Raw genomic sequence first — 23877 nt, 5'->3', positions numbered from 1 at the left:
TGTTTCTTTTTTTAATATTGAGCTGCATGAGCTGTTCATATATTTTGGAGATTAATCCTTTGTCCATTGATTCGTTTGCAAATATTTTCTCGAATTCTGAAGGTTGTCTTTTCATCTACTTTATAGTTTCCTTTGCTGTGAAAAAGCTTTTAAGTTTCATTAGGTCTCATTTGTTTGTTTATGTTTTTATTTCCATTACTCTAGGAGGTGGGTCAAAAAAGATCTTGCTGTGATTTATATCAAAGAGTGTTCTTCCTATGTTTTCCTCAAAGAATTTTATAGTGTCCGGTCTTACATTTAGGTCTTTAATCCATTTTGAGTTTATTTTTGTGTACCGTGTTAGAGAGTGTTCTAATTTCATTCTTTTACACGTAGCAGCCAGTTTTCCCAGCACCACTTATTGAAGAGGCTGCCTTTTCTCCATTATACATCCTTGCCCCCTCTGTCATAGATTAGTTGACCACAGGTGCATGGGTTTATCTCTGGGCTTTCTATCCTGTTCTATTGATCTATATTTCTGTTTTTGTGCCAGTACCATATTGTCTTGATTACTGTAGCTTTGTAGTATAGTCTGAAGTCAGGGAATCTGCTTTCTCTAGCTCTGTTTTTTCCCCTCAAGATTGCTTTGGCTATTCGGGGTCTTTTGTGTCTCCATACAAATTTTAAGATTTTTTGTTCTACTTCTGTAAAAAGTGCCATTGGTAATGTGATAGGGATTGTATTGAATCTGTAGATTGCTTTGGGTAGTATAGTCATTTTCCCAATATTGATTCTTCCAATCCAAGAACATGGTATATCTCTCCATCTGTTTGTGGCATCTTTGATTTCTTTCATCAGTGTCTTATAGAGTCTTACCTTTTAATTACTCTGTGTGAGAAACCCTACTGCCTTGCCTATATTTTTAAATAGTGCTGTAAAGATCACAGTGTGCACTGATTTAACCTCCCTTTAGCTAGATCTATTTGGGTGTTTCCCAAGGCCGTTCACTTGTATAAGTGACACATTACAGTTCAACATTAGAAGACACTATATTTCATGTTAAACATCTTATAAAGATTATAATCACATTTTCACGACAACACACCTAATGCTTCAGAAGCCTTTATGTCACGTCTCAACTCATTACACATTCCAAAGGAGGAAAGCGATTTTAAAAGCTTTGTATTTCTCCTTATGTTTATTTTCCCATCCACTTACTAGGACTGGATCATATTTCAGAGTTTCATGAATAGTGAAGGCAGATTTCAAGGAATATCAGAGTTATAATGGCATCCTTAACTTGACATTCATAGAAAAATCTGAAATTCCATGCATGGCTTGTTTTATCCAGAACTGCACTTAATTTAAACCCAGCTCTTTATTTATCCCTGAAGTCTCTGCTGTATTTGATATATCTTCAGTTTCCATAAGCTGTTTACACCTGCTCAATATTGAGGGCATTACATACCCAGAATATTTTAAGCCAATTTGATGACCTGATTTGAATTATGATAAAATAAAGAACAGGAAGCCAGAGGAATTTGAAAATGAAGGCATTTTAGATCAGAAAGAACCATTAGAATTCACTTTATTCCCTTACCTCTCTCTCCCTAGTCCCAAAGGTAAAGCCTATGCTAAGGTTCTAGAGTTAGGTAGTGGCATAGCCAGTCCAGAACCAATGGTTTTCAATTCTTAGATGAATGCTCTTTCCATAGTGCCGTGTTGCCAAATAGGTAAAGCAAAGGGTTATTTCTACTTATTATGCTCTAACAAGGCTAAACTGCAATGTGCAAATAACTGACTAGTACACTAAACATAAGGATATCGGTAACCACAATTAGTGTTCCTCTTTTCATTGTTCTTTTGGTCGGGTGTATTTGGATTAAGATTGAGTGCTCTACTACAAATCTACAGCCTTAAAGTCCTGTAATAACGCTAGTGCCCACTGCCTGTAGTTTTCCTTCAGCTACTACAATTGTCCAACAGCCTATGTACTCATCAGCTGACTCTGGAAACTTGGGTAGGTCTGAACCTGCTAGAGTCCTAATTCTTTCTATTCAAAAAGTGAAGAGGCATACAATGAGGTGTGTTGACCGAATTATATCCAACTAGGCTACAACCTTTAAGTCTGCAGGGAGCAGATTCTGGGCTCCCTGGAAGGTGAGCTATTTTCCATTTAAAGTGATGACTGGCTCTTCTAAAGGTGGAAAAATGGCTTCACACACCCATCTCCAATTCTTCCTTGGGCAGCTGCTGGAACCGATGAAGCCCAGGAGTATACATACTCTCGGCTGTGGTCCACAAACCCAGATTCCTCTTATGAAGAGGAAAGAGAGATACAAACCAAAAGGGAAAAAAACCAAGAAGAAAGACAGGGTCACAACCAAAAAGAAAGCTGATCAAGTCAGGGCAAAGGGAATTTTATGTCGTTTAGAAGATCAGTAATATTGTTCACTGTTGGTGTTTATTGCTTTTCTTTTGTGCCAGATATGTTCTTTTATTCTAAAGCTAGTGCCCTGTGGTGTCAAATGGATAAATCAATACCGTTCCTTCTAATGTTCCTTGACTTTCCATTTTAAGAAACATTTTGAAGCCATTTCTCTCCTATAATGTATTCTGTCAACCAAACCAATGAATGTTACTATATGACTAGGAAAGATGCATTTGTTTTGTTCAATAAAAAAAAGAAAAAAATCTACAGTATTTTCACATATATGACATGAAACTAGATCTTACTATTCTCAGGGATAAGAGGGAGAGGGCAAACCTTATACAGCTTTCTATAAACCAACAACACATTTCTAATAAATATACCAGGTGGGCATACATATAAATGACTAGAACCTTTTCTAATATTTGATAGTGCTCAGAAGCTTTTGAATTTTTCCTTTTGGCCTAGCTTCCCAGGGGGCAGTTTATAAATCTCTCAAGAAATTTAGTTTCATTTGTTTATAGATTTCCTTCTCCTTTGGCTCACACTGCTAATAACCATATTTATTCTCTAATAACCCTTATTCTCAACACTTAGCACAAAACATAATTAGGCTTTTTTTTTTAAATCCAAATTATTTTCAAAGAACAAAAATCTGGAACTTGATTCTGAAATAATTGTGAAAGAACAAAATTCATATTCTAAAAGCAACTTCAAAAAAGAGCCTCTAAATTGATGATTCTTGTTTGAAGCAATAAGGTTAAACGTGAAACAGATGTGTAATATACAGCTGTTGCAATATATTGTTATTTTTATTTATTTATTTATTTATTTATTGCAGTACGCGGGCCTCTCGCTGTTGTGGCCTCTCCCGTTGCGGAGCACAGACTCCAGACGCGCAGGCTCAGCAGCCATGGCTCACGGGCCCAGCCGCTCTGTGGCATGTGGGATCTTCTCGGACTGGGGCACGAACCTGTGTTCCCTGCATCGGCAGGCGGACTCTCAGCCACTAGGCCACCAGGGAAGCCCAAAATATTGTTTTAAAATACAGTTGGATCTTATATCTCTAGTCCTTTCCCTGCATGTCTACCTACAGTTCAACCTACCATCCCAGCACAGAGGCCTATATTGCTTAAAGATATTCTGGGTACTTAATCATGTTCTTGATCACCTTCAACTCAGAGAATTTCATTTCATTGTTAGAAGATGATTTTAGTTTTTTGGTATTCCACAGGTTGATTCCACTCTCACTTCTTACCATATGCTTAAAACCTTCATGATGAAAATTATGAGTAATTAGATTCATTCATGCCCACCAAAACTATTGCCTTGTTGAATAATAAGCTAAAAGTACTGATTTTTTGCTTAAGTATTAAAATTATTTTTCCCCATGAAGTATACTAGAAAGCTCTGCCCTAATTCCAGGCTTTATAATAGATATGTGGTCACCAGCTTCTCTCCAATAGTTATCTCTGACCATAGTCTTACATGGGATTATATAATTAGGGCAAAGGGATGTTGACTCTGCATAGCTGTAACTTTCAGTGGGTTGGTAACTGCTCTTTTTAAAAGAAAACAGTCCCTATAACATTTTAAGTCTGCTTCTATTTGCTTTTCCATGAAAGATAATCTAGTATAACAGAGAATTTAAAAAACCACATTAGAAGCCTTACAATTTTATTCTTGAGAATGCTTTTTAACATGGTTTAGTTATACTAACTTAAAGTGATTAAATATGTAGAAACATCATTGTGAGTTACACCTCAATCAGCTCTTCCATAAAAGTAATTTCTTTCATATCTTAAATCTATGTTTTTCATTTTATTTGCTTTTTATAGAAGAATTTAGGCCTTTAGTTTTATTGATTTTTGTATTTTACTTGGCATATACACACTGGTATTTCTTTTGGCTTCAAATAAATTTAAAGTATTTCCCAATAAAACAACTGAAAATATAGAATCAGTTCCTAAGGATCTTTTCTATATAATTCAGTTTGAAAGAATGATGAACTGATCTCATGAGGGCCTCTTTGTGTGTGTGTGTGTGTGTGTGTGTGTGTGTGTGTGTGTATGTGTGTGTGTGTATACACACTCATGCTCACTATATGCCCAACAGTCCTGTCTCTGTGACCAAGTCCTGCCTTCCATGCTTAGAGACACAACTTAAAAAAATATGTTTCTGAAGAATTATGTTCTGAGATAAGGTTCTGGGAAGACAAAATGCAAAGGCTAAGTGTAGGCACCTCTTGTTTATGGGGCAGGGAACACATTGATGGGATTTTACATTATATGCAGTTAAGGCTCAGTAGAGATTTGGACTGACCACCTCCCTCCCGTGCTTAGCTCAGAAATCAGCCAGCAGCCAGGCCCAGATTTCCTTCAGAGGGAGTTCTAGCAGCTAAGCTGTTCACAATAAGATTTGGATGAGTACTTTGTGTATGTGAGGGGATGGAGTCTCTGCAGCCCTCGTCCCAGAACTCCCCCTTACACACTAGGCACTAAGGAAATCCAGCTGCTTTCTTTTTAGTAGTAGTTGGTGGTGGTGGAATAATGTGGTGGCAGTAAGCAGAATTACTCCGTTGGGTCTCGTCTTACTAAACAAGTTAAACCACCCAAACATAGTTACAAGTTAACAACAATTTTGTTTCCATGACCTATTCCTGTTAGTAAATTAAGCAAGAGGTATACATATTAATGAATGCATATATAAAGGCAGAGACAAGCTCTTCAATAATACATTTTCCTATTATGGTATTGGGTACTGAAAACCAATGAGAATTATTTGACCCAAAGAATATGTAACAAATGTCACTCCATACTCAAAGCCAATAGATATACTGGATACACATGTAAATTTCTAAACAATAGCAGGATTTTTCACATTACTGACATATCTTTGCTGCACACTCTTTGAAAATGTCTGAACATTTCATTAAAAGATATACTGAGTGAAGTTGCCGGATTGTCCAGGTCCAGTTCGTCAGTAAAAAAGTGATTATAGATAATATAAATTAGAATCACATCTATCTTAGATGTTTTTTTCACTTTTATGCCAAGTTAAGAGCATTGTTAGTGAATGGTATTATTGGAATTGGTTATTAGGAGTGCTGGCTACAAATTCAAAGAATAATTGTTTGATCATAATATTCATATTCATTAAGTTTCTAATCACCTCCTTTATAGGAGCTATTCAAGGATTTCTAATTGAATTTATGACACTGTAGCAAAATCACATCACAAACCTCTTTATGTTTACTCATATAAGCCTAGTTATTTTACTTTTATATGTATTTTTCCATCATAGTATTTCTTTGGAACTCTGAAGAGTGAGGACTTATTTAAGAAGTTAATTAACTAATGCAAAATTTACTCCTATTATCTTCATATTTAATTAAGACTTCTTATTTACGTCATCACCTTAGCAAGGACTATAGGTATTCTTTTTTTTTTGTTACAGATATTCTTGAATGTCAGCCTCTTATCTATTTACCTCAGCTTTTAAATATAATAAAGTACCTGGATTCTTTATTCAGTATTTCAGATCTCCTTTCTTTCATGTCACAAAAGATAAATTCACACAGCTGCACTGACAACATCACAGTTTTGAACATACGTCCACCCATTTCCTTATAAATAGTTCAGTCACTTACTTTAATCCATCTTCCTCTGCCCATCACTCTAATGTCAAACTTACAAGCTTAAGAATGCACTTTTGCAACTTCTAGTTGTTGGTTTTTTTTTTCAACATATTTATTGGAGTATAATTGCTTTACAGTGGTGTGTTAGTTTCTGCTGTATAATGAAGTGAATCGGCTATATGCATACGTATATCCCCACATCACCTCTCTCTTGCATCTCCCTCCCACCCTCCCTATCCCACCCCTCTAGGTGGTCACAAAGCACGGAGCTGATCTCCCTGTGCTATGTAGCTGCTTCGAACTAGCTATCTATTTTACATTTGGTAATGTACATATGTCAATGCTACTCTCTTACTTCGTCCCAGCTTACCCTTCCCCCTCCCCGTGTCCGCAAGTCCATTCTCTACATCTGTGTCTTTATTCCTGTCCTGCCCCTAGGTTCATAAGAACCATTTTTATTTTTAGATTCCATATATATGTGTTAGCATACGGTATTTGCTTTTCTCTTTCTGACTTACTTCACTCTGTATGACAGACTCTAGGTCCATCCACTTCATTACAAATAACTCAATTTCGTTTCTTTTTATGGCTGAGTAATATTCCATTGTATATATGTGCCACATCTTCTTTATCCATTCATCTGTTGATGGACACTTAGGTTGCTTCCATATCCTGGCTTTTGTAAATAGAGCTGCAATGAACATTGTGGTACATGACTCTTTTTGAATTATGGTTTTCTCAGGGTATATGCCCAGTAGTGGGATTGCTGGGTCATATGGTAGTTCTATTTGTAGTTTTTTAAGGAACCTCCATACTGTTCAGAGTCCAAAAGTCTACTCACTTAACTAACACACACTCACAGAGGTAGCATTTGGACTGACAAGATGTCAATCAATAAGCATTCTCATCTAGGAATGTCTGATAGTGGCGCCCTGGCATTTTTGTTTTGATGAACATTTAGTGCTAACAGTGGGAAGGGCCACCCCTCCTAAGATGTGTGTAGGTAAAAAGGGTTGGATGCTGAATTATCCATTTCACTTCTTCGTGTGTTTTCAGTATTTCGTTATAGTCATCCTTAATCCATACCTTTCACATAGTTCTGGTAGTTCAATCCCAGAAACTATATAAATAAATAAATAAATAAATATATATATATATACACACACACATATACATACATACATATATATATATATATATATATATATACATGGTTTATTTGTTTCACTTATTTCAGCCAAGTTTTTCTTTCTTTAATATCAACCTTCCACTGCCCACATCTTTGAGTTTATTAAAGTTTAGAACAAAACTAAAACAAAAGGAACACACACAACACTCACAGATCAGAGTTTCCAGATAGATATTGGAAAGTTTCTGGAGGTCATGGAATCTACCTTGAAGGAAATTGATTTTGATATCTATCTAGGATCTAGGACCTGGCTTGAAACGTCCTTGAATTGTCCTAAAGTAAACAGAAGATTCTCAAATGAGCTGAAGCAGGTACTAAAAAGTTGATTTGTGAATTTTATCATTTTAACAATTCCTCTCTTTTGAAGTAGCACCTGCTCATAATCAGGGATTGTTGTGAATTTCTATAGGCTGTATATTAAGAAATTTGTGCCCAACACTCAACGTTATCACTTTCTCAGAGTTACAGAACATTTAACTTTACTTTCCAATGCATAATTTCCTTTCCACTTGTAAGACTCCCCTGCTTCAAACCAGTGATGAGATTGGGAGTTACTGTGTAGATTCCATCTATGAAATAGCTGTTTCAGCTAATGAATTGAATTTGCATTCTCTTGTCTCCCTGTGTGGAGTTCTACCCCAATTATGATTCATTCTGAAATCACCAACATCCTGGACTAGAACTAATATTTCTCCATACTAACTTGAGAAGTTAGGTTTTATAGCTTGAAAATCATGTCTCTTCTGGCTATGACATCATCATAAACCACACAACTGCTGTTACAAGCTTTTGCATTTAAAACTTCCATATCTCAAATAAATTGTCTATTCCAAAAGTCCACCATTTAAAAAATAGTGCAATTGGACTTTTCTTTTAAATTAAACAATGAATATACAGTGAACATTTATCTGTTACCATAGGGGAAAAAAACTGCCTGTTACTCACATGGCACTGTGCGGAGGTAGAGGTTGTCACGAATGATTTGCTGAAGTTCGTGGTCCACGGAACCCTTCTGAAATCGTAAGTTGAGGTAGTGACGAAGATCCTTATCCACAATTCCTCCTAGAATAACACAGTTTCTTAATAAAGGATGTTGGAAAATATTTTAAGTATGTAATTTGATCTGTCATAAACATACTCATGAAACCATTTAAAACATGCATTATTTCACATTGCCCTTTTGACCTTCTGAAACATTTGCTGCCCATAATAATAAAAGGTAACATTCACTAAGATAACAATTATCCACTCAGTCAGTGCTCAGTGTTTTACATGCACTCTTTGTTTTTCATTTAGAATGAAGTCTTTATTACGGCAAAGGACACATGGTACTCTTGAACTGAAATCATACTAAAATGCCATAGTGTATCTCATTGCATGGCTAAAAAGACTCTTTTTTTTTTTACTTCCCACTCTCCCTTTCTCCCAGTCTTTCTGCCTTTGGATTTGACCACTCTAGGTATCTTAGACAAGTGGAATCGTATAATATTTGCCATTTGTGACAGGCTTATTTCACTTAGTATGTCTTCAAGGTTTGAAAAGGTTTTCCAGTTATTTAAAGTTACTCTGGAATTAGATAAGCAGGGTGATAAAGAAGTTAAAAGAAAAAGAATTACACCAATATTAATGCTTTACTACCTTTATAAAATGAATCAAAATAATGTATCTGCCATATAAAATATGTGCAGATGTTTTTAACTACAGACGATGTTTGAAAAACTTTAGGTATTTTTAAATTTTATTATTATTATAGAAATAATAATAACATAATTTTGAGTACATTTTTCATTATAATCTAATGAAAAACAAACTGGGCTACAGGTAAGAAAATCAATACTGTGAATTTATCAAAGATTATTTTCATATTTAACGATAATTATGTTAAATTATGAAGATTTATCTGAGGCCCTTCATATTCTTATACTTGGAAGAATGAATTATAAATCAAAATACTTATAAAAATATAAATAAGAATTTCTAAAACACTGATCTTTTCAAACATATTAGGGTAATTGGGCCAAGACAAAGAATTAAAGATAGAGGAAATAGGATGTCTGTAATAGTTACAAAAATCATATTCTCTTCAAATCCTTTTGAATCTCAAAATTATAATTCATTATCAATCTATTTGCACCACCATGACCACATAAAATAGCCTTATGGACGCAGCCCACGGGTCCTCCCACGGGGATCCGGCCTGAGGGGCAGTGGCGGGAGCTTCGAGACTAGGGCGGCACGAAAGGTAGGAGGTGTGGAGAATTTGGGGTTTCGAAAAAGCGTTTGCTGACTGATTCCAACAAAAGTGAGGCATGACTTCCGGAAAGATGGCGGAAGTGTAAGACGCGGAGATCACCTTCCTCCCCACAGATACACCAGAAATACATCTACACGTGGAACAACTACTACAGAACACCTACTGAACGCTGGCAGAAGACCTCAGACCTCCCAAAAGGCAAGAAACTCCCCCCACGTACCTGGGTAGGGCAAAAGAAAAAAGAATAAGCAGAGACAAAAGGATAGGGACGGGACCTGCACCAGTGGGAGGGAGCTGTGAAAGAGGAAATGTTTCCACACACTAGGAAGCCTCTTTGAGGGCGGAGACTGTGGGTGGCGGAGGGGAAAGCTTCAGGGCCGCGGAGGAGAGCGCAGCCCCAGGGGTGTGGAGGACAAAGCGGAGAGATTCCCGCACAGAGGATCAGGGCCGACCGGCACTCACCAGCCTGAGGCGCTTGTCTGCTCACCAGCCGGGGCAGGCGGGGCTGGGAGTTGAGGCTCGGGCTTCACTCAGAGCGCCGGGGGAGGACGGGTGTTGGCGGCGTGAACACAGCCTGCAGGGGGTTGGTGAACCACGGCTAGCCGGGAGGGAGTCCAGGGAAAAGTCTGGACCTGCCGAATAGGCAAGAGACTTTTTCTTCCCTCTTTATTTCCTGGTGCACGAGAAGAGGGGATTAAGAGAGACGCTTAAAGGAGCTCCAGAGACGGGCGCGAGCCACGGCTAAAAGCGCGGACCGCAGAGACGGGCATGAGATGCTAAGGCTGCTGCTGTCACCACCAAGAAGCCTGTGTGCGAGCACAGGTCACTATCCACACCCCCCTTCCCGGAAGCCTGTGCAGCCCGCCACTGCCAGGGTCCTGTGATCCAGGGACAACTCCCCCGGGAGAACGCACGGCACGCCTCAGGCTGGTGCAACGTCACGCCGGCCTCTGCCGCCGCAGGCCCGCCCCGCACTCCGTGCCCCTCCCTCCCCGCGGCCTGAGTGAGCCAGAGCCCCCGAATCAGCGGTTCCTTTAACCCCGTCCTGTCTGAGCGAACAGATGCCCTCCGGCGACCTACATGCAGAGGCAGGGTCAAATCCAAAGCTGAGCCCCGGGAGCTGTGAGAACAAAGAAGAGAAAGGGAAATCCCTCCCAGCAGCCTCAGGAGCAGCGGATTAAATCTCCACAATCAACTTGATGTACCCTGCATCTGTGGAATACATGGATAGACAACGAATCACCCCAAATTGAGGAGGTGGACTTTGAGAGCAAGATTTATGATTTTTTTCCCCTTTTCCTCTTTTTGTGAGTGTGTATGTGTATGCTTCTATGTGAGATTTTGTCTGTATAGCTTTGCTTCCACCATTTGTCCTAGGGTTCTATCCGTCCGTTTTTTTTGTTTGCTTGTTTTGGCTTGGTTTTTAAATTTTTTTCTTAATAATTATTTTTTTATTTTAATAACTTTATTATATTTTATCTTACTTTATTTTATTTTACCTTATATTATTTCTTTCTTTTTCCTTCCTTCTTTCCTTCCTTCCTTCCTTTCTCCCTCCCTCCCTCCCTCCTTTCTCTCTTTCTTTTTCTTTCTTTCTTTCTCTTTCTCTCTCTCTCTCTCTCTTTCTTTCTTTCTTCTACTAATTCTTTCTTTCTACGTTTTCTCCCTTGTATTCTGAACAGTGTGGATGAAAGGCTCTTGCTGCAGCCAGGAGTCAGTGCTGTGCCTCTGAGGTGGGAGAGCCAACTTCAGGACACTGGTCCACAAGAGACCTCCCAGCTCTACATAATATCAAATGGCGAAAATCTCCCAGAGATCTCCATCTCAACACCAGCACCCAGCTTCACTCAACGACCAGCAAGCTACAGTGCTGGACATCCTATGCCAAACAACTAGCAAGACAGGAACACAACCCCACCCATTAGCAGAGAGGCTGCCTAAAATCACAATAAGTCCACAGACACTCCAAGGCACAACACCAGACGTGGACCTGCCCACCAGAAAGACAAGATCCAGCCTCATCCACCAGAACACAGGCACTAGTCCCCTCCACCAGGAAGCCTACACAACCCACTGAACCAACCTTAGCCACTGGGGACAGACACCAAAAACAACGGGAACTACGAACCTGCAGCCTGCAAAAGGGAGACCCCAAACACAGTAAGATAAGCAAAATGAGAAGACAGAAAAACACACAGCAGATGAAGGAGCAAGATAAAAACCCACCAGACCTAACAAATGAAGAGGAAATAGGCAGTCTACCTGAAAAAGAATTCAGAATAATGATAGTAAAGATGATCCAAAATCTTGGAAATAGAATAGACAAAATGAAAGAAACATTTAACAAGGACCTAGAAGAACTAAAGATGAAACAAGCAACGATGAACAACACAATAAATGAAATTAAAAATACTCTAGATGGGATCAATAGCAGAATAACTGAGGCAGAAGAACGGATAAGTGACCTGGAAGATAAAATAGTGGAAATAACTGCTGCAGAGCAGAATAAAGAGAAAAGAATGAAAAGAACTGAGGACAGTCTCAGAGACCTCTAGGACAACATTAAACACACCAACATTTGAATTATAGGGGTTCCAGAAGAAGAGAAAAAGAAAGGGACTGAGAAAATATTTGAAGAGATTATAGTTGAAAATTTCCTTAATGTGGGATAGGAAATAGTTAATCAAATCCAGAAAGCACAGAGAGTCCCATACAAAATAAATCCAAGGAGAAATACGGCAAGACACATATTAATCAAACTGTCAAAAATTAAATACAAAGAAAACATATTAAAAGCAGCAAGGGAAAAATAACACACAAGGGAATCCCCATAAGGTTAACAGCTAATCTTTCAGCAGAAACTCTGCAAGCCAGAAGGGACTGGCAGGACATGTTTAAAGTGATGAAGGAGAAAAACCTGTAACCAAGATTGCTCTACCCAGCAAGGATCTCATTCAGATTTGATGGAGAAATTAAAACCTTTACAGACAAGCAAAAGCTGAGAGAGTTCAGCACCACCAAACCAGATTTACAACAACTGCTAAAGGAACCTCTCGAGGCAAGAAACACAAGAGAAGGAAAAGACCTACAATAACGAAACCAAAACAATTAAGAAAATGGGAACAGGAACATACATATCAATAATTACCTTAAATGCAAATGGACTAAATACTCCCACCAAAAGACACAGATTGGTGGAATGGATACAAAAACAAGACCCATATATATGCTGTCTACAAGAGACCCACTTCAGACCTAGAGACACATACAGACTGAAAGTAAGGGGATGGAAAAAGATATTCCATGCAAATGGAAACCAAAAGAAAGCTGGAGTAGCAATTCTCATATCAGACAAAATAGACTTTAAAATAAAGACTATTAGAAGAGACAAAGAAGGACACTACATAATGATCAAGGGATCGATCCAAGAAGAAGATATAACAATTGTAAATATTTATGCACCCAACATAGGAGCACCTCAATACATAAGGCAAATACTAACAGCCATAAAAGGGGAAATGGACAGTAACACATTCATAGTAGGGGACTTTAACACCCCACTTTCACCAATGGACGGATCATCCAAATTGAAAATAAATAAGGAAGCACAAGCTTTAAATGATACATTAAACAAGATGGACGTAATTGATATTTATAGGACGTTCCATCCAAAAACAACAGAATACACATTTTTCTCAAGTGCTCATGGAACATTCTCCAGGATAGATCATATCTTGGGTCACAAATCAAGCCTTGGTAAATTTAAGAAAATTGAAACTGTATCAAGTATCTTTTCCGACCATAACGCTGTGAGACTAGATATCAGTTACAGGAAAAGGTCCGTAAAAAATACAAACACATGGAGGCTAAACAATACACTACTTAATAACGAAGTGATCACTGAAGAAATCAAAGAGGAAATTAAAAAATACCTAGAAACAAATGACAATGGAGACACGACGACCCAAAATCTATGGGATGCAGCAAAAGCAGTTGTAAGAGGGAAGTTTATAGCAATACAATCCTACCTTAAGAAACAGGAAACATCTCGAATAAACAACCTAACCTTGCACCTAAAGCAATTAGAGAAAGAAGAACAAAAAAACCCCAAAGTTAGCAGAAGGAAAGAAATCATAAAAATCAGATCAGAAATAAATGAAAAAGAAATGAAGGAAATGATAGCAAAGATCAATAAAACTAAATCTGGTTCTTTGAGAGGATAAACAAAATTGATACACCATTAGCCAGACTCATCAAGAAAAAAAGGGAGAAGACTCAAATCAATAGAAATAGAAATGAAAAAGGAGAAGTAACAACTGACACTGCAGAAGTACAAAAAATAATGAGAAATTACTACAAGCAACTCTATGCCAATAAAATGGACAACCTGGAGGAAATGGACAAATTCTTAGAAATGCACAACCTGCCAAGACTGAATCAGGAAGAAACAGAAAATATGAACAGACCAATCACAAGCACTGAAATTGAAACTGTGATTAAAAATCTTCCAACAAACAAAAGCCCAAGGCCAGATGGCTTCACAGGCAAATTCTATCAAACATTTAGAGAAGAGCTAACACCTATCCTTCTCAAACTCTTCCAAAATATAGCAGAGGGAGGAACACTCCCAAACCCATTCTATGAGGCCACCATCACCTTGTTACGAAAACCAGACAAGGATGTCACAAAGAAAGAAAACTACAGGCCAATATCACTGGTGAACATAGATGCAAAAATCCTCAACAAAATACTAGCAAACAGAATCCAGCAGCACATTAAAAGGACCATACACCATGATCAAGTGGGGTTTATTCCAGGAAAGCAAGGATTCTTCAATGTACGCAAGTCAATCAACGTGATACACCATATTAACAAACTGAAGGAGAAAAACCACATGATCATCTCAATAGATGCAGAGAAAGCTTTCAACAAAATTCAACACCCATTTATGATAAAAATCCTGCAGAAAGTAGGCATAGAGGGAACTTTCCTCAACATAATAAAGGCCATATATGACAAACCCACAGCCAACATCATCCTCAATGGTGAAAAACTGAAAGCATTTCCACTAAGATCAGGAACAAGACAAGGTTGCCCACTCTCACCACTCTTATTCAACCTAGTTTTGGAAGTTTTAGCCACAGCAATCAGAGAAGAAAAGGAAATAAAAGGAATCCAAATCAGAAAAGAAGAAGTAAAGCTGTCACTGTTTGCAGATGACATGATACTATACATAGAGAATCCTAAAGATGTTACCAGAAAACTACTAGAGCTAATCAATGAATTTGGTAAAGTAGCAGGATACAAAATTAATGCACAGAAATCTCTGGCATTCCTATACACTAATGATGAAAAATCTGAAAGTGAAAACAAGAAAACACTCCCATTTACCATTGCAACAAACGAATAAAATACCTAGGAATAAACCTACCTAAGGAGACAAAAGACCTGTATGCAGAAAATTATAAGACACTGATGAAAGAAATTAAAGATGATACAAATAGATGGAGAGATATACCATGTTCTTGGATTGGAAGAATCAACATTGTGAAAATGACTCTACTACCCAAAGCAATCTACAGATTCAATGCAATCCCTATCAAACTACCACTGGCATTTTTCACAGAACTAGAACAAAAAATTTCACAATTTGTATGGAAACACAAAAGACCCTGAATGGCCAAAGCAATCTTGAGAACGAAAAACGGAGCTGGAGGAATCAGGCTCCCTGACTTCAGACTATACTACAAAGCTACAGTGTTCAAGACAGTATGGTACTGGCGCAAAAACAGAAAGATAGATCAATTGAACAGGATAGAAAGCCCAGAGATAAACCCACACACATATTGTCACCTTATCTTTGATAAAGGAGGCAGGAATGTACAGTGGAGAAAGGACAGCCTCTTCAATAAGTGGTGCTGGGAAAACTGGACTGGTACATTTAAAAGTATGAGATTAGATCACTCCCTAACACCATACACAAAAATAAGCTCAAAACTGATTAAAGACCTAAATGTAAGGCCAGAAACTATCAAACTCTTAGAGGAAAACATAGGCAGAACACTCTATGACATAAATCACAGCAAGATCCTTTTTGACCCACCTCCTAGAGAAATGGAAATAAAAACAAAAATAAACAAATGGGACCTAATGAAACTTAAAAGCTTTTGCACAGCAAAGGAAACCATAAACAAGACCAAAAGACAACCCTCAGAATGGGAGAAAATATTTGCAAATGAAGCAACTGACAAAGGATTAATCTCCAAAATTTATAAGCCGCTCATGCAGCTCAATAACAAAAAACAAACAACCCAATCCAAAATTGGGCAGAAGACCTAAATAGACATTTCTCCAAAGAAGATATACAGACTGCCAACAAATACATGAAAGAATGCTCAACATCATTAATCATTAGAGAAACGCAAATCAAAACTACAATGAGATATCATCTCACACCAGTCAGAATGGCCATCATCAAAAAATGTAGAAACAATAAATGCTGGAGAGGGTGTGGAGAAAAGGGAACCCTCTTGCACTGTTGGTGGGAATGTAAATTGATACAGCCACTGTGGAGAACAGTATGGAAGTTCCTTAAAAATCTACAAATAGAACTACCATATGACCCAGCAATCCCACTACTGGGCATATACCCTGAGAAAACCATAATTCAAAAAGAGTCATGTACCAAAATGTTCATTGCAGCTCTATTTACAATAGCCCGGAGATGGAAACAACCTAAGTGTCCATCATCGGATGAATGGATAAAGATGTGGTACATATATACAATGGAATATTACTCAGCCATAAAAAGAAACGACATTGAGCTATCTGTAATGAGGTGGATAGACCTAGAGTCTGTCATACAGAGTGAAGTAAGTCAGAAAGAGGAAGACAAATACCGTATGCTCACACATATATATATGGAATTTAAGAAAAAAAATGTCATGAAGCACCTAGGGGTAAGACAGGAATAAAGACACAGACCTACTAGAGAATGGACTTGAGGATATGGGGAGGGGGAAGGGTAAGCTGTGACAAAGCACGAGAGAGGCATGGACATATATACACTACCAAACGTTAGGTAGATAGCTAGTGGGAAGCAGCCGCATAGCACAGGGAGATCAGCTCGGTGCTTTGTGACCACCTAGAGGGGTGGAATAGGAAGGGTGGGAGGGACGGAGACGCAAGAGGGAAGAGATATGGGAACATATATATATGTATAACTGATTCAGTTTGTTATAAAGCAGAAAGTGACACACCATTGTAAAGCAATTATACTCCAATAAAGATGTAAAAAATAATAATAAAAAAATGAGATTCAAATCTATAAAAAAATTTTAAAAGATAGCATTACGTGGGCATGCATATAATGTTTTACACAAATAGTAAATATACTTGAAAACTATATATTGCTACATTTCTGAAGTTCCCATATTCATTGTTTCAGTTGCCTCTAATCTACTGGCACAGCCTGAGCAAGATACCATACAAAATAGTATTTTTAACTGAACTATCAAAATTCTTACTCTCCAAAGTTTCTCATATATTTTAGTCGATAGTATCAATTTACTTTTCCACCCAATATAATATGATAGCAGAAAACAAATGATAGGAGCTTGCACATGTTATTTTCCAAATTCAAAATCATTTTTTCAGTCAAAGAAGTGGAACACTCACAAATGAAAATCACTTGAAACCACCATCGCATATATCAACAATTACCTATTGTTTACATCTCCAAATGCTCTGCGTTTCCATGGGTCTTAGACTTACTGACATCACACTGAATTAGTTAAAAATTAGAAAATCTGAAATTCTGAAGTTCTGTTTTCCTCCCTTGTTCTTTCCCAGTCAGAAAACATGCCTACCCTTGCTAATTCAATACAGCTGCAGAGCATCACCGTTCCTGACTGTTCTCAGCTGTCGTTTCTGCCGAGTTCTGAGTCTACAGATCCTTCATCACCTGTACTCCACTTCTCTTCTCTTTTTCTTTCTGTCTAATATGAGGGACATGCCAAGTGATGAGATGTTTTCTGGCAGCCCAAGAAAATGCTAACTATAGAACAACAGATATAGTCTGTCCACTAAAGTAAGCTAGAATCACTCACCTAATATAACAATGGATAAGCCCACATTTTGTAGTCCAAGATGATTCTTGCCCCTGAAAATACATTATCAATTTAAACCATTTCTTCTACTACAAAAATACCACATTAGCCCTCTCAAAAGTTTATTTACCTAAGAAAACAACAACAACAAAAAATGACTGTCTATTCATTCAATGACTGGATGTATCTTTTTTGCCATGGAAAAACCTGCTGAAGCTTCTGAGAATTAATATAAACTTTCTTTTGTTAACTAAAATGAATTGCCACATTTGTTTTGGAAGGTCTCTCTTGGCCTCATATTTCAAAAATACTTTATCATCCTTCACAATTTATCATAGCATTTTTCATGTAAGGCAATTTTATTTACCCACTACCTTATTATTGAATATTCTGCTGGTTGCCTATCCAACATTCTTTCTTCTATTTTTTTTATTTAGAACCTTGATTTAGTTTCAGGCCCAAACATTCTCAGACCCAGGACATGGATCACGGTTGTCTGAAACTGTCATACAATCTAGTTCCCTACCTCCCTAGCTGCCCTTGCAGCTTCCAGCAGCTATGTCCTGGCCATTGAGACCTAACACAGAAGGAGGGTTTTCTTATTCATTGAACTAGAGTTTATATCTGATATCACGACCCCTCTCATCCAGTCAATCTTGGCTAGACTGGGTATTCCTCTTTGGGACTTCCACGGCCCCTCTGCTCTCTAGTAGACTTGATATTCTGACCACAAACCACAAAGGGAGATGGACAAGGGAAAAATCCAACATGCTAAGGATATTGTAGTAAAGTTAGAAACAGACTGGGTTCTGGATGGCTTCACTGAGCAGTTAAAATAATATTGGCAACTACATACCTTAGGATATCTTGTTATAAGAGAAAAAGGAAATAGTCATTTTCTAAAACTATTATGATTTCTGTTTGCAACTATACATGACCCCAATCTACATATTAGCTGTATAGAAACGTTTCGCATACATATGTATACATAATATGTATACATATTTTATGTATATATAAATACATACTTTTAAATGCATATTTTTCCTTAATTCGAAATTTCACTTGAAGAAGGATTAAGCAATGGATAGTGGGCAATGGCTGAGCTGAAAAATAGAGCCTGGCTCTTAAGACTACCTGATTTCAGGTATATAAGTTAACATCTTAAAGCAAGCTAAAGAATAAAGAATGCCACATACTGAGTGTCCAGTAAATGTTATATATAATTAAAATAAAAATATTATCTTCTATCTTATTTGTCATAGTTATAATTTTTGGTTTTATCATTATTGTTTGTAGAGTTTCTGTTTTGTCATTTGTTAGTAATACCTAGATTTGGTAGCTTAGAGAATACCTACATCAATCATTCTGTCAAGCATAGCACTGCCAAGTTCATCATTGCATTGCATGCCTTAGCCATTGTACTCTTCAAAACAATTCAGTGGTTCTTGCTTACTATTATATTTTAAAAATTATTGAGTAATTTTATTTAACTGTGAAAAAAATTATTTTCTTTATTTTACAAAATAAAATAGTAGATTAAAAGATATAATACCTTCTCAAATTACACATTTGCCAAAAAGAGATCTGGGAAAAATATAAAGCCTATGATTCTGCTTCTAAATAACATGTACCTAATTTTCATAATCTACAGTCTGAAGACCAAACTTCTTAGTCCAAAGTAGTCAACCATTTTCTCAACATGACCCCAAACAAGCTTTTCAATCTGATATCAAAGTATAACCTAAGAAGAACCCTTAGGAGAGAACTTAATCCAAACTCTTCATTTGCAAATGAAGAAAGTGAAGCTCACACAAATTATTTGGCACTGCGCTCAGAGCAAAGATGGGGTGGGGAGTGGAAGAAGAATCAGGGAGCAAATCCAATAGATTATTTGAGGAGAAAACTCTAAATGTTACCACTTGAAAATGGTGTGCATCTCTGTAGTTTCTATACTTTTCAGAAATGCTCCCAGAACTGCTTTGTTCCCTCCCCTGCTTGAATGCCCAGATAGAGGAAGCAAAGGAAGAAGTTACAGCTTGGCTCAGATGGACAGAATCTCCCTGGCATATTCCTTAAGAAAAATTGTTTGTTTTAGTCATGTAGCCAAAGCCAGACAATCTTCCTAAGGTTGAGGGAGAAATACACCAGCCTCTATATTGTTTGTGCCAAGAGTCTGACTGCTAATAGCTGGCGAGAGTAGTCCCATCCCTCATTTGTGGGCATAACCATTGGCTCAAATTTTCCTGTCCCTTGAGTCAACTGTTTCTCAAATCAGTATGCACCTTAAAAACTTGTAAACTGGGGAGAGTAGTTCACTGATTGGTATGGTGCTGGGTGTGTATGAAAAAGAAGATGGAGATGAGCAGCAAGCCAAAGTCTGGTTCATTCTGATGTAATTTCTTCATCCTGTGATTTAGCCAAATGAGGCTACTCTAACATTCTATTGACCGTACTTATTCTTCCTTCTCTATACCTCATTTTTTTTTTCCTTTACACTCCATAAAATTCTGAAGTGGGCATTTGATTTGTTTGTTTGTTTGTGCTTTATTTTTTTCACCCATATTTATGCTTTATCTTATGATACCTTCTTTTAGTAACAGTACCCTGATTTCCCTTTTCAAGTCACTGTATCTCTCTCATTCTGTATAAATGTAGTCAGACTTTTAGTCAGTTTTCCCTGTTCTCTCTTATCCAATTAAAGTTTCTTTTCCAGGAGTTGTCTTTATAAGTGGAGTTACCCAAGGATGTGCATGCGAGTGCATGCATCCTGAAAGTAGCACCCTGAAAAATCTACCCATCACTTTTGCTTCCTGGATATACAGAATTGCCCCTTTCCTGTGTTGTTCTAGCCAATTTCTTCAACTTCCCCTTTGTTGTTTTCAAATAAAAAACATCACAGGGCTTCCCTGGTGGCGCAGTGGTTGAGAGTCCCCCTGCAGATGCAGGGGACACGGGTTCGTGCCCCGGTCCGGGAAGATCCCACATGCCGCGGAGCGGCTGGGCCCGTGAGCCATGGCCGCTGAGCATGCGCGTCCAGAGCCTGCGCTCCACAACGGGAGAGGCCACAACAGTGAAAGGCCCGCGTACTGCAAAAAAAAAAAAAAAAAAAAAAAAAAAAATCACAGATAAGAAAGACCTCTCTTTGATACTACCAGTGGAATTCATATCCATCCTTCAACTTAAAATTATCCTCCCCTTGGCCTTCCTTGTGATCTTTTGGCCAGAAGTCTTCTCACTCCTCTGAACTTCCATGTCCTGGTCTACTTTATTAAATACCTGTACATTCTAACAGGCCATATAATAACTAGTGGATCTACTTTAAGTTATGTATTAAACTGTAAGCTCCCCAGGACAGGGAATTTCCTAATCATTTTATATATTCTCCCCTCTCCTCACTTCAACCTCTAAAGCAGTGCCTTCTTAATATAAGTAGCCCTGAAATGTTTGCTGAATAAATAAATCACAAATGCTATAGTGGATAGAATGCTAGATTACAGATTTGGAAACTGAGTTTTAATTACCACTCCAACACATTCATTGAGTGGTCTTGCACAAGTCATTTAATCTTTGCTGGGTCTTATTTTTCTTACCTGTAAAAGGTGGTTCTGTTTGTGTTGCTATAACAGAATACCACTAGACTGGGTGACTTAAACAACAAATATCTATCTCACAGTTCAGACACCTGAGAAGTCCAAGATCAAACAGCTGGTAGACTGGGTGCCTGATGAGGGTACTCTTCCTGGTCTGCAGATGGCCATCTTCTTGTATCCCCTATGGCTGAGAATGAAATCATCTCTCGCGCATTTCTTCTTCTAAGGGTACACATCCCATTCATGAGAGTTCCACCCTTATGACCTAACTACTTCCCAAAGGCCCAGCTTCCTAAGACTTTCACAATGGGGCAGTCAGTATTTCAACATATGACCTTTGGAGGGGACAAAAACATTCAACCATAACAATATTTGTAGAACCCAGTAAGGTCTCTGCTAGATCTAAATTCTATACTTCCATATAAACTATCTACTAAATATTTCTTACAGTTTGGAGCTTTTTTGATAATCAGACAACCAAATTATTTTATTGCTAGTTATAATTACAGATCACAAGTTAGTTATAGCCCATAAGAAATAAAGGCATGGAAAACACTAATTTAAAAAGCTATCTGAACCCCAATGTTCACAGCAGATTATTTACAATTGCCAAGATACGAAAGCAACCTAAGTATCCACCAGCAGACGAATGGATAAAGAAGGTGTGGGGGGTGTGTGTGTGTGTGTACATACATTATATATGTATAAAATGTATGTATAAAATGTAATACTACTCAGCCTTTAAAAAAAATGAAATTTTGCCATTTGCAGCAACATGGATGGACTTGGAGGGCATTATGCTAAGTGAAATAAGTCAGACAGAGAAAGACAAATACTGTATGATGTCACTTACACGTGGAATCTAAAAAATACAAGAAACTAGTGATTATACCAAAAAAAAGCAGACTCAAATATATAGAGAACAAACTAATGGTTACCAGTGGGGAGGGGCAATACAGGGGTATGGGATTAAGTGGTACAAACTATTAGATATAAAATAAACTACAAGAATATATTTTACAACATGGGGAATATAGCCAATATTTTATAATAACTATAAATGGAGTATAACATTTAAAAATTGTGAATCACTATATTGTATACCTGTAACTTATATAATATGGTACATCAAGTATACTTCAATTTAAAAAAGAAAAAAAATACATGGATAATCTCCCTTTGATATTGTTTTTTTATTATCTGAATTGTCTAGGAAGCTAAGATCATCAACAGGAAATTGATTTCATACCTTGTCATTGTCAAAAAAGTAGTAAAGTAATCAAGCAAAGCAATCTGTAAGGAACTGGAAGAAGGGGAGGATCTATCCATTTGCCTTAAGATATGCCCATGAGTAATTGCAAATTCATTTTATGTTAATTTACTGGATGGTGGGGAAGTTGAGGAAGTAGGAACATATTACAGGGCTTTGTTGCTATGCCCCTTTTCCAGGAATAGTTTCTGCTTGACTTACCTCAAAAATGGTGAAATAAATCACAGAAAAGTTGATTGATTCTTTTAAGATCCACAGCCACAAAATAGGTGACAGACATACCTAATCCAGTCTGCTGGAGCAGGCTCCATCCCCTTTTTAGGTGAAAAGTGGTGTCTTTGGTTTCTTGTGATCTAGAGACCCATCTCATTTACAAATGGCTAGAGTCCTGTACACAACCACTGAATTCATTTGATCTATACTAGTCTTTCTATAAATTATGAGCCAGTAAAATTGTTCTTCCCCTAATAATTCTCCTTTGCCTATTTTAAATAGAAGCACAAATATAAGGCCCTTGGTGACTCATTGCAGATGCTATGGTTAATTGCTTTTCCACAGCTGAAAACATTTAGGTATATGAAAATGTGTAACCCTTCCATGTTTTAATCATAGTATTAGAGGGTTTAGTCAATCCTTTTAATCATGATTTAATACCTTTGTGTGTTGTTTTTCTTCAAAATTTCAGTGGTGTCACATATTTTGTATAAGAAATGAAATAATAAAAGAGACAGAAACATATAAAACAGTTGCAGATCATTAGTAGATTCAAATCTAGAGAGAATAATTGGTATTTCAGAAAAATGACAGATAAATGTAAGTGGCTTATAATAATATTCTCCAGCTCTATTGAAAATGGGTTTTTATCATTTCTTTCCCCCCACTATTGTACAGATGGGATATTATTATTGTTTCATTTTTCATTGTTAGTCTTGGTCTCAAAGTAAATATTAGAGCTCTTCTTATAGTTATGATTATAGGTTCCCATGAAGAAGGGAAAATGAGTACTCACTGTACTCCCGGCATTGTGCGAGGTGCTGTATGTGCATTACCCAAAATTTTACAATCAAGAAATGTAAAGGAAGGGAACACAGTTGAAAGTAAACTCAAGTGCATCTAAATTTTCTATGATGTCTCAAGATGGCTAATTTAGTCTAGGAATAGGGCATTTCCTACTGATTTCTTTGACTCACCTAACACTTAAATATTAGATGTTCATTATAAAAAGCAGGATTCAGCTAATTAAAAAAAAGATATATGACCAAAAGTGAATCTGACCTGAATTCAATTCATTTTTTTAAACCAGAGATTATACTACCGTAAGTTAAAAAAAAACAATCTATTACAATAGTTATGAGTGGGTTTGAACTCACTGAAGGTTAATAAACCGCAAAGCTCTAAAGTTTCTACATAAAATTA

This window comes from Delphinapterus leucas, chromosome 9 (genome assembly GCF_059928025.1).
Source record: "Delphinapterus leucas isolate spDelLeu-1000000601 "Yukka" chromosome 9, BTC_Dleu_Yukka2, whole genome shotgun sequence".
NCBI lineage: Eukaryota > Metazoa > Chordata > Mammalia > Artiodactyla > Monodontidae > Delphinapterus > Delphinapterus leucas.
Note: the sequence above shows the minus strand (reverse complement) of the source record.